The sequence below is a fragment of the Myodes glareolus genome, chromosome 9, assembly GCF_982192425.1.
Source record: "Myodes glareolus chromosome 9, mMyoGla1.1, whole genome shotgun sequence".
Lineage (NCBI taxonomy): Eukaryota > Metazoa > Chordata > Mammalia > Rodentia > Cricetidae > Myodes > Myodes glareolus.
Window position 1 is genome coordinate 24,850,154 of NC_142034.1, and position 12,044 is coordinate 24,862,197.

A 12,044-nucleotide genomic window follows, 5' to 3' on the forward strand; every position below is an offset into this window, starting at 1 on the left:
TTCTCACCATTGGGTGACCCCGTGTGGCTAGGCTCTGGCCTTCCATGAATGAACTCTCCTCATTCGGGACACTGGCCCCTGTTATTTTCCAGTCTATTGGATGGCTCTTCTATCCAGTCCCTCAGCCTTGTCGTTTCACAGACGGCACACTGAACCCTGACGAAGTGAGGCCCAGGACCCCAGAGTATGTGGGGAGGGCAATTGCTGGCGCCAGAGCAAGGGGGCGGGACAGTGAGCACTTGGCCTTGGAAACTACAGGACCTGAGCCCACTTCTGGTGCCTCAGTAGCTCTGTCTCGCTGTCAACATCATTTGAGAGGAAATGTTGGGATGACAGCGCCTGCCACATCAGGCTTCTGGGAAGATCAACACCCTCAGTGTTTGAAACCACGCACCCTCATTAAGCACTTACTGTCATTTGTTAATGGCTGACCACACTCATCCATTAGCCCAGGGTGGAGAAGGGATTTTTCTAGTGCTTTTGGCTACTTCTTCCAGAAGACTGACTGCCTACATCTTTCTCTCAGACACCTGCTAATTCAGAATTATAAAAGACACCTCCATCCCAGCACGGGTGACTCTCAGATTTGGACATTTAGTAACCACCGATTCTCGTATACAAACACACACACACACATACACAACACACCCCGTAATCCAATCACTTAGAAGGCTGAAGTATGAGGACGGTAAGTTCAAGGCTAACCTAGGCAACACAGAGACAATAGTGAGCTTCTATATCTGGAATCTCTCTCTCTCCCTCTCCACCTCTCTCTCTCTCTCTCTTTCTCTCTCTCTCTCTCTCTCTCTCTCTCTCTCTCTCTCTCTCTCTCTCTCTCACACACACACACACACACACACACTTTGTGGGTATAGGAGAGAGGACTGAGTACCTCGGATATCCTCTTTGTAAACTAGATAAGGCACTAAGCTTAATTTCCTCTTACCTTCTAAATTTTTATTTACATTAACCAATACAAATTCTTTTTAGGAACAGGTTAGACACTCAAGAGACAGAAGAAGGCTGGTCTCTGAGTTCAAGGTCATTTGGAGGCCAGCTTGATCTACAGAGCGAGTTCCAGGACAGCCATGGCTACACAGAGAAAGTCTGTCTCAAACTCCCCCGCCACACACACACAAAAGAAATCATTTAGACTGGGGTGTGGTTCAGTGGTAGAGACTTCCCTAGCCTATGAGACTCTTGGGCTTGATTCCAAGCATCAGTAAACAAGCAAAACCAAACAAACATATTAGCCTGACACAGTGCCTCACTGACACTCAGCCCATGACAGGTGCTTCAGTGGATAAGGTAAGCGAATGTGAGCCTGACATCTCTTCTCCTTGTCAGAGCAGTCCCCACCCCCACCCACCCCTACCCACCCCCATGGGTCTTATAATGGGAAGAAACAGACTGGAAAGCCATGACACTCTTTCAAGGTCATGGAAGGAGTCACCGTGAGTTTGGGTGCTGCTCTCTTGACTGCAATGTGTTTGAGCCTCAGGCTGAGAATGGGGCAAGGTAAGGAAGGCCTGGGGCCTGCCTGCCTGGGGGAGCCTCTTTTTCTCAAGTGGATGGAGAAACCAGACTTAGGGCTCTCCTCTTCCCTTGCCTGTCATCTCTTCTTCAGGAGCACAGGAAGTCAATGGCCCTGGCAGCTCCCAGCAGGACAAGAGCCCTGGCCATGGAGGCTCTTCCCACACACAGAGGTCACACAGGCCTGGGTCTGCCCTTCTTGGACGGAAAATTGAGTCTCAGCCCTAAGCACCCAAATGACTCATAGGCAGTGTACTTCACAGAGAACGAACACAAAACCAAGAAAGGCAGGGCACTGCAGTGAACAAACCACTTCCCAGAACCTTCTTTCTAGCCAGGTCCCAGTTTCATACAGACACAGAGGAGGGGAAATCTATAGGGGCCTTGTCCTGTTACTGAGAACCAGATGTCCAAAGGCTACTGGGGTAGTTTGTATGTAATTGGCCCCCATAAACTCACAAGAGTAGCCTTCTGATCAAGATGTAGCCAGCACCATGTCTGCCTGCACACCATCATGCTCCCACCATGATGGAACTGGACTGAACCTCTGAAACTGTAAGCAAGCCACCTGCCACTTAAATGTTTTCCTTGTGAGAGTTCCCGTGGTCATGCTGTCTCTTCACAGCAATAGAAACCCTAACTAAGACAGCTCCCAAGCAGGCCCTGTGAGGCTGGTCTCATAAAAGCAGGAGATGGGGGCTGGAGAGATGGCTCAGAGGTTAAGAGCCCTGGCTGCTCTTCCAGAGGTCCACAGTTCAATTCCCGGCACTCACATGTACGCTCACATCTATGATGAGATCAGGTGCCCTCTTCTGGCATGTAGGTAGGCAAAACACTGTATACATAATAAATAAATAAATTTTGGGGGAAAAAAGCAGAAGGCCTTTGCAGGTCCAACAAGGTTCCTCCCATCCCTGCTTGTCTCTGGTTAAAGGAAGACCCATCCCATGGTCACTCCCACCTTGTCTTCATCTCACCCACACAGCTGGAACTGACAACTAGCAATTACGTGGGTCTCTCCAGCTGCTTGTTTTCCACACTCTTCGGAGCTCATCAGTTTGGCAAGGCAGTGCCCCCACGCCTGCCTCCGCCCCACGCTTAATCAAAGGATTCCTCTGTGGCACTTTACAGCTCTCAAAACACTTCACACATTCACGTCTTCAAGACAGCCGAGTGGGAGTGGAGAGCATGCTCAGGTGCGGTCGCAGGGCGCATGCTCAGGTGCAGTCGCGGGGCGCATGCTCAGATGGGGTTCGCTTCAGTGCTGGTCTTCAGTCCAAGCTGAAACAAGCATACTGCAGTATTCAGCACAAATACAATCATGTTTTATGGTGGCATTGTTTTCAAAGCACTTCCTAGTTGCAGTGTCTCATCTGACCATCACAGGTCTCTTTTGAAGTAGGCAGGGTAGGAATTGGCATCCTACCTCTTCTCCGTCTTATTTATTTTGTGGGCCTGTGGGTGTGTGTATAGGTGCACATGCGCCTTAGTCTATTGACAGTGAACGGACGACTTGCAGGAGTCAGCGCTCGTCTTCTTCACGCGGGTCACAGGGATTGAACTCAAGTCTTCAGGATTGACTGCAGGCCCCTTTATCTACTAAGCCCGTGTGCCTGCACAGCAAACTACTACTCTTTAAGACCGGCAGTGCGGAGAGTTCAACAAGGGCCTTAAATATGCTGTACAATTTCTGGAAAAAAATAAAATTAAAAATTAAAAAAAGACATTGCCAGGAGTTGGAGAGATGACTCCGCAGTTAAGAAAACTTGCTGTTCTTCCAGAGGACCAGCATTCAGTTCACAGAATCCATACTGGGCAGGTCCTAACCTGCAAGTCCAGCTCCAGGACATCTGATGCCGGATTCTGACCTCTGTGGGCACACATGTACATGTGGCGTACAGAGAGAGAGGAGAGAGACAGAGAGACAGACAGACAGAGAGACAGAGAGAGATCTTTAAGAAAAGAGAGAGGAAGGCATATGCCTGTTATTCAAACAATAAGGAGACAAAGCGGGGGGGCGGGGGTGAGGAGTTCAAGGCCAGCCTCAGCTACGTACAGAATTCATTGTGGACTACATGAGACCCTGTCTCAAGCAAAAGCAACAGACATTGCAGGGCACAGTGACACACGCCTGTAATCTAAGCCCACAGGCAGGTGAGACAGGAAGGATACCTTGATTTCCGGACCATACTGGACTCTATTGTGAGAGTCTTTCAAAAATAATAAAACACAGTAGGGCCAAGAGATGCTCAGGGACAAAGGCGCTTGCTGCCAAGCCTGGTTACCCGAGTATGACCCCTGGGACAGGAGGAAGGAGAGAACTAGTTCCACAAAGTTGTCCTCTGACCTCTGTATGTGCACCCTACACATAGCATGTGTATGGACATACACAATAATAATAATAAATAAAATAATAATAATGATTTAAAGGAGATAGTCTTGCCTAAGGACATCTAGTTGGCAACTTGGGAAGTCAGGACTTGAACCCTGGCCCTATGATGGCTTCAGGTTTGTTCTTTTACCCCTGAGAACTCATTAAGGTAGAGTCTTGAAAGGCATAGGTGGCAACCTTTCACCCATAACAGATCTTCCCTCTGCAGTATCCCTGGAAGGCAGAGAGAGAGTATTGCTTAAATGCAAAGGTTCTCTTTTTCTTTCTTTTCTTTCTTTCTTCCTTTCTTTCTTCCTTCCTTTCTTTCTTTCTTTCTTTCTTTCTTTCTTTCTTTCTTTCTTTCGTGGTTTTTCAAGATAGCGTTTCTCTGTGTAACAGTACTGGCTGTCCTGGAACTTGCTTTAAAGACCAGGTTGGCCTCGAACTCACTAAGATTCGCCGGCCTCTGCCTGTGCTGGGATTAAAGGTGGCCGTGCCACCACCGGCCACCAAGTTCATTATTTTTTGGAGGCAATGTTTCCCACTGTTGCCCAACTGGAGCTCAGGGTTCCCACAGTGGAAGGATGGCCTGGGTCACACCGGTTTCTAAGAAGAGGCTGCAGGGTACTTCACTGGTAGGAGGCTAATCTATCCTTACCACACCCTCATTATGTCCTGCAAACCTATTTAGGGAACTCTTGCCTGCTTGGTGTGGCGTTTGGGGCCACAGCTGAAGCAAATACCTGGGGTTCCATTCATGGAAAGGCCGCCCACAGTTGAAAGGATAATTATCTGCCTGCTGAGCCGACAGGTTCCCATCTGGCAGGGGCTGAATGCTGTGTCTTTAGAAAGAACGGAAAAAAAAAACACCCACCAGAAAAGGCAAGCTTCTGGCCCGCCTTTGACAGATTCCCTCAGCTACTCTAGGAGGGGGAAATGCTGAGATGGGTGTGGGGGAGGAGAAGGGTAGGGGAGAGAAGAATCCAGGTACTGTGAGCTCACTCTCTTATTCTAGCACTTTCTCCTCTGCGCAGACTGGCAGGGCTGCCTTGCCAGCTGGGTCCTGAAAAGCTGCCCGAGTAGACAGAACCAGGAGTCCCAAGACAGCCTCAGAACCCCGGCTGCCTGCTTCTGTGAGAATGTCCAGACAGAACACAAAAAAGGCATCTATCGTCAGGACCCTGCTAGAGATTTCACTACAGGCTTCTGCTTCCCTGGGCTATCCGCTCCACCTCTGCAGCCCCTCACGGTGACAATCAAGCTGTAGACCCAAGAACAGCTAGCTACAGGTCACCTAATGCCAGTGCGGGCACCAATCCTGCCGTCGCCCCTTGCCTCCTCTCGATACCCTCTGCATCCCTATCAAAAGGGAGTGAAAGAGAGCTGGGCGCGGTGGCTCTTGACCGTCGTTTTAGAAACTGAGAAGTGGAGGCAGGAGTATCAGGAGTTCAAAGCCAGCTTCCTCAGCTACGTGGTGAGTGAGAGGCCAGCCTGGGCTACACGAGAGCCTGTCTCAAGAGCCTAGCCAAGCAAGCACACAAAAGGAATGTTTTCTAGGAGTTCTAGTGGGAGCCCAAAGCTTACCAGTCGGCCCACTGTTGGGCCTCAGCTCCTGTCGGCATGGTAGGCCCTGTACCCAGTCAAAACCCAGGGCAGCCATTTGCGGGGAATTCCAAGGGCAGATAAGCCTGAGGTCGCGATAACCAGTGTGTTTAGGCTCACACAAAGCCACAGGGGCATTACAGATTGAGTACTGTGTGTCAAGCCTGTGCAGGTGCTGAGTAGACTTGCCCCAAAGCCAGGAGTTATCCTTATTACCATTTAAACTGGGTTTAGAAGGCTTATGTGACAGGATCACCCAGATAAAAGTAACGGGAGGAGTTTGTATTCCTCTTGTCTCTCTCTTCCTTTTGTCTCTTTATCCCCTACCTCGTGTGTGTGTGTGTGTGTATGTGTGTGTGTGTGTGTGTGTGTGTGTGTGTATGTGTGTAAATAACCCTCAGGAGTCATTCCTCAGTAACTCCCACCTTCGTTAGACTGGCCTGGAACTTTACCAAGTAGTCTAGGCAGCCAGCAAGCTTCCTGGGACTGCTGTTTGCACCTCCTGTTTGCAGTCCTTGAAATCACAAACACAGAGGGTTTTTATGAGCATTCTGGTGAACCAAACTCCGGACCCCAGGCTTGCAAGGCGAGTACTTTACCAACTAAGCCACCTTCCTGGTCCTAATTTTCCTTTCTGTGGTGCTGGGGATTGAGCCCAGGGTCATAGGCATGAGACTAGTTTACCACACCCCCAGACCTGAGAGTGGGAATTTGAATCCAGTTCTGTCCTGTTCTAAAAACAAAATTGAGGCACCGATGGTGGCAGTCGCACACCTTTAATCCCAGCACTCAGGGAGGCAGAAGCAGGAAGATCTCTGTGAGTTCAAAGCCAGCCTGGTCCACAGAGTGAATTCCAGGACAGCCAGAGATACACAGAGAAACCCTGTCTTGAACCAATAATAATAATAATATTTTTTAAAAATCTGTGCTTGAAAAAAAATTAACTTTCTAAAATTTAACTTTCTAACATTCACAAAGGCCCCAGGAGCTGGTGCCATGGATGAATCCACACCCAACACCAAGGACAGCAGCCATCAACGGGAGCTGTTCCTGCCACAGCTCTGCCCACCCACCTGCTGTCACCAAGCTGACTGACACACGTCTTAGACACCACGCTTTTTCATCTGTAAATACCTCAGTGCTCTTCCACCTCTCAGAATTATGACCAGACATGAAGGTTCACCAAGAAAAGGTACTATTGTTCTTTGGAATGGAAAGATTACACAATCTCTGTCCCCCCAGAGGAGAGTAGAGCAATTCCTCAGCTCAGTGGGCACGTTAGCACAATGTGGTGGCACAGTCAGTGTCTGCCAAGTTCAGGAATGGGCACCTGTCAGCTCCACAGCCCACAGCCCACAGCACCCAGCCACGTGCAACAGTTCGGTCCTGTTCTGTACATTCTCCCCAGGCACTAGCGACCACCCACAGAGGAAGGCGAAGGAAAGATGTCTGCCCAGCTCTTTTCAGCTCAGAGGGGATCTCTTAACACTGATGACTGTGGCGCTGACACTGACTAGCCATACCTGCTATGTGTTGGGCATACTGTGTGAGCTAGGCATTTCCATATGGGCCAGCAACACTTAGGTTATAAATGTTGACTCGATTTTTTTTTTTTTTTTTTTTTTGTGGTTCAAGTTTCCATTTGACTAGGAATTTTATCCTACGTTGAAATGCCACAGAAGGCAATAAACCACTCTGGGACTGAAACCCTTAGTCAGTGTTAAAGGAAGTGTGGGTATGGATGTGTGTTCATCCAAACCACTCTGAGAGTCATCCTGGACAGTATGGCTCTATCAGGTCTAGGATACAGGTCCTGTCGTGTATTGCCCTATCTCACCACAGTAGAAAGCATCCTAAATTCAAGTTCTCAGTCATTACCCACTGCCAAAGATCTCATCCGAAAGAGTCTGGTAGTCAGACAAGGGAAACGAAACAAAATACAACCATCACTTGATGTCCACAGGCAACAGGACCCAAGCGAGTGCCACAGTTTGAGAACCCCCGAACCTCTTGTATAGAATGGAAGAGCAGGTGCATGTAGCCCAGGCACAGCCTGCCATTGCTAGCTTACTATATAGTGCCCAGCACGGCAGAAATGCCCCATAGTTTTTGTACATTTTAGGAAATCATGGCAGGAATCATGCACGTTCAATGCAGGTATATTTCTTTTCTTTCTATTTTTTGCATTTCTGAGAAAATTTTATTGGCCTTTGGAGTAAAATTTATTTGCCAGGAAGGATGATGCCGCCATACTTCTGGAACAAGCACATGGCCTCCTCTTTGCTGATTCTGTGTTTGACACCAATGTAGCCTGTTCTGCACTTCCTGTCTACAATGCCAAAACCTGGCCTGCCTAGCACCACATAGAAGTCCAGACCGTACATCCCAATGCTTGGGTCATATTTGAGGTCTAAATCAATGTGCTCTTGAATTTCGAAGCCAAAGTTTCTTGTATCTGAGAAACTTTTTCCATAACTCATACTCCCGCACCTTCAGGCCTTTCTCCAGGATTTCTTCTGCCTTGGCTCCACGGAGAGCGCACGGGTTACAGAAACAGCATCTTTTAGTTTCTCCTGATGCCAAAGAACCTGACAGTGTGCCTAGCTTTGGAAAAGACAGGTGTCTGGCTGTGAGCTGCTCCAACGCCTTGGCTGCCTGGGTCAGTCGTCTCCACTCTCCCCAACACAGACATTGAGGCAGAGCTTCCAGAGGTGAAGTTCCTGCCTGGGGTTCTCCTTTTCACCTCGATTTTGCAGCATGATGGAGGGCAGGAAGAGAGTGCAGGCACATTTATTAAGGCTTGGTTTGGTCATGGAGTGCCTGGAGAGATGGCTCAGTGGTTAAAGCACTTGCTGCTCTTTTAGAGGACCAGGGTTCGATTCCCAGCACCCACATGGCAGCTCGCAACCATTCTTAATTCCACTTCAGGGAATCTGACGCCCTCTTCTGGCCTCCAGCAGCACCAAAACCCACCAGCAGGCAAAACATTCGCACACAAATAGATCTTTTATTAAAAGCTTTAAAAAAATCATGGCTGTGGAATCCATGGACATGGAGTCAATTTTACAGGTGGATCTCTGTGAGTTCAAGGGTAGTCTGGTCTACATAGGGAGTTCTAAGCCAGTCAGAGCTACATAGAGAGACCCTGTCTCAAAAAAAGGAAAGAAGGAAGGAATGCGAGGATCCTCAAGGCAGAAGGTAACAGCTGGCATGGCAGATGTGGAATAGCAGGTCAGGGGAGGCAAGACAGACGAGCACCAGTTGGGGTGTGGGAGGCAGGAGCCACGAGGACACTGGGTAGGGCAAGAGGGGATTCAGGATATTTCCCTTCACAGGCTTGTGCAGATCCCAGTGTCACACACTTGGCTGCTTTCCAGCTCCAGGCTGGCACACCCGTGATGGCCTATACTGATGGTGGCACACTGGTAATGGCCTATACTGAGCGTGGCTGGCTTTGCTCTGATCTATATTCTTTGACAAGCCTAGGACGCTCTGGGTGTCTGTCTCAGTCAGCAGGTCTCTTGTTGGTAGTGAAGAAACACGGGGGCATGTTATAGCTCTCTGAGCCTCTACTGGAGGATTTGCCCATCACGGGATTTCTATTGTTGAGGAAGAAAAGGGGAGTCTTGTAGGACAGAAGGGTCGCAGCTGCTGTGGACAGATCCCCAGATAGGCTATTAACAGGTGTGGGCCTCTAAAAAGAGGTGCAGGGATGAGAATAAGGTGTCGGACTTTGGTGGAGGGCAGGCCATGGTGGAGAGCAGGTGTGGTGGAGGGGCGGGCCTTGGTGGAGGGGCGGGCCATGGTGGAGGGCGGGCCTTGGTGGAGGGCGGGCCATGGTGGAGGGCGGGCCTTGGTGGGGGGGCGGGTCTTGGTGGAGTGCAGGCTGTGACAGGGAGTTAGAGGAGAACCTAGATGTTAACTCCAGAGAAGCAGGCTGGGCATTTTGTGAAGATCTGAGCAAGCATGCTGAGGACTTGCTCTGAAGGAGGGGCCTGGCAGACTATTCACAGGATCTAAGGAATGTTTCCCATGCACAACAGAGAACATGGACTGAGGTAGAGGAACAGTGGAGGCCAGGGAGAGCAGGAGAGGCCCTGAGCATCCTCTACTGTAGTTCTTATTTGCTTCTCGCTGGCCCCGTTGGAGAGTGAGCCGCGACTTAAGTCCCTTCCTGACTCTTAGCACCATGGGAACAGCCACACAGGATACTGGTTTCTTTTCTTTTCTTTTCTTTTCTTTTGGAGGGGGTTTAGAAGGTTCGAGATAGGGTTTCTCTGTGTAGCTTTGGAGCCTGTTTAGAACTTGTTCTATAGACCAGGCTGACCTCAAACTTAGAGATCCACCTGCCTCTGCCTCCCGAGTGATAGGATTAAAGGTGTGCACCACTACCACCCAGTCAACACTGGTTTCTTATTTCCCAGGACTTGGCACAGCGTGAGTGCTCAATACATGTTTGTTGATGGAGGCCGTGGAGGGGCTCAGAGGAGGATAGTGAACCCCTCTGCAGGACTCCAGGAAGTCAATCCGGCAGCCTGAGAGGCTTTGATGTGACCACCTACTTGGCCAGCGACTGAATATGCAACGAGAGCATCTGAAGGCAGAAGAACAGCAGAACCATTAAAGCAGCAGCGGGAGCAGGAGCGGAAATGCATGCGTGGGAAAGGCATGAGCGGAGGCTTCTAGGTTGGGTCAAGGCCACTAAAAATATCTGTCCCGCAGCTGGACTCACAGAACCCCAGCTCTGCTAACCTTATGGCCTGGGAGAGGTCCCAGCTTCATTTCTGCTGTTGTAATAAAAGATTCTGGCAACCATCCATTTAAGAAAGAAAAGTTTATTCTACTTACAATTGCAGGTTATAGTCCATTCTTTCAGGGAACTTAAAGTATCGCATCCATAGTAAGCTCGCTGTCATCTCTCTGTGTTCTGTCTTATATAGTTCAGGACCCTCTGCATAGGGAATGATGCTTCCCATAGTGAACTGGGTCTTCCTACATCAATCGATCATCAAGGCAACCCTCCACAGGCCTATAGGTCAACCTGATCTAGGTAATTCCCCAATAAGTGCTCTTATCAGAGGAGCTGGAAGGATGACTCCGCAGTTAAGTGCCTATAGTACTCTTGCAGAAGATGAGAGTTTGTTCCCAGCACCCATGTCTTTAAAAGGAAATATTTAAATAATTTCATTCTGGGGGTTTGAGAGATGGCTCAGAGGTTAAGGCTGATCTTTCAGAGGTCCTGAGTTCAATTCCCAGCAACCACCTGGTGACTCACAACCATCTAGAACAGGATATGATGCCCTCTTCTGGCCTACAGGTAAACATGCTGAGCACTTATAAATAAAATATAAATAAAAGAAGTAAAAAGATTCATTCTAAGATGGGTCAAGATTGTGTCAAGTTGCTAGCTAAAATCAGAGCAGTAGGCATATGCGAAGAGTTATGAGTAGCTGTCTTGGGAGAGGGTGAGGCCACCCAGGGGAGAAGAGAAAAGACAAGAGGCCCTCGAGCCAGCACTGGTGAGAAAAGAACAAACAGCTCACTGTTGGGGAATCAGGCAAGTGCAGAGTCAGGGCAGACAGGGAGGAATGGTTCATGTCAAGAGATGACCCAGGATGCCCCAGAGACTCAGTGAGCAAACCTGGGCTACCACCCAGCAGCAACAAGAGAGTTCTCAGAGGTTGTAGGCTGGCAGGATCCAGATTGTGTTGGTTAACAAAGAAGTGGGTGTGAGGGCTGTGGGAGCCAAGGAAAGCCCTCTGGGAAGGGCTCTGGCAGGATGGGGAAAAGAAAAGGAAGTCCCACTTCAGATGGAGGTGGGGCTGGGGAAGTCCGTGTCCAGAGTGGGAGAGACAAAAAGGGGTTTGTAGGCAGAAGAGGGAGAGGTGAGGTAGAGTTGGAAGGGGGAAAGAAGGTCCCAAAGGATCTGAAGGACAAAAGACTGCAGTCAGGCTTAGGATAGCAAGCGCTGGCCTAGCCTGTGTCATACCCTGGGTTTCATCCCCAGAACCGCAGCGGTAGAGTTCAGGCATACAGGCCACAGGAATACTTCATAGTGAACGTGGGAAGTCCTTGTGTTTGAGAAGCTGGGAGCGCAAGCTACAGAGCATGATTGCGTTTTATCTCATTTTATCGTCATTAAGGGCATAGTGTTTCTATTAAAACGCAAGGACGTGGATCAGCCGAGATCTCACAGCTTATCAGTAGAAGAACTTGGGATCAAAGGAGCTCACAGGCTAGAGAGATATTCATCTGGGAGAGTGCTCGCCTGGCAGGCATGAAGCCCTGGACTCCACCCCCAGCACTGCCTGAACTGGACATGGTGGCTCAAGAGCCCAGCACTGGAGAGATAGAGGCAAGAGGATTGGAAATTCAAGGTTGTCCTTGGCTACATATGGGCTACATGAGACCTGTCTGAAAAAGAGAGAGCTGCCTTAGATATCAAAGACCCAAAGAGAGCAGGAAGTGGGCTCTTGCCCTCACAGGCTCACAATGCTATCAGTAAACTGAGCTCCACCCACTAAGACAGTTGCTCAGA

General features: G+C 49.4%; 1 long non-coding RNA gene and 1 pseudogene across 1 annotated transcript; one reads left to right on the top strand and one right to left on the bottom strand.

The window, feature by feature from the left end:
• Positions 1–7,728: 7,728 nt before the first annotated feature.
• LOC125410870 (large ribosomal subunit protein uL5 pseudogene) lies at positions 7,729–8,265 on the bottom strand (annotated as a pseudogene).
• Positions 8,266–9,307: 1,042 nt separating this feature from the next.
• On the top strand, positions 9,308–10,321 carry LOC148120800 (uncharacterized). The gene is made up of 2 exons (XR_015738672.1): positions 9,308–9,564; positions 9,931–10,321. It is a non-coding gene; the product is annotated as an uncharacterized LOC148120800 (long non-coding RNA).
• Positions 10,322–12,044: the final 1,723 nt, after the last annotated feature.